This window comes from Phytophthora infestans, genomic scaffold, assembly GCF_000142945.1.
Source record: "Phytophthora infestans T30-4 supercont1.25 genomic scaffold, whole genome shotgun sequence".
Lineage (NCBI taxonomy): Eukaryota > Oomycota > Peronosporomycetes > Peronosporales > Peronosporaceae > Phytophthora > Phytophthora infestans.
The window spans coordinates 1,112,855-1,113,347 of NW_003303734.1; positions in this window are offsets into that span (position 1 = coordinate 1,112,855).

Genomic DNA, 493 nt, shown 5'->3' on the forward strand with positions numbered 1-493 from the left:
TGGGGCGCCTACGACAACAGCGCGCCATTATGCTTCTCCGCGAGGCAAACCATACATCTGGCTTTGTTTTCGACAGCTGCGCAGGACTGGTAAAGACTGGCTAGTCTACCTCGTAGCCCGACTCATTGCGGGACAAGCTCGCTTTACGGCGTAGTCAAACAGCAGACACCCCTCAACCGTCGACTGAAGCCAGCGGCACAATCGTCGATCTGTCGAGTTCGTCCTACCACCACGCCGGTTTTGCCGTTTGTGTGTTGGTGTAGTCTCGACGTCAAACGACTCGGGTGTGTGGCGATGGCTGGTGACTTGTTTGGACGAGTCAGCTCGCTGTTGGCGCTTGTATGAATAGTTGAAGGCCAATTCTGCAATTCGATGCAAGAAGCGGGTGGTAGAGGATAGTGCAAGTGCATGCAATATGTGCTGTATGTGAATGCGTGACTATATCGCGCGTGGGGGCGTCATAAATTTGTGTGGAAGGTGGAGGTTAGGTTAT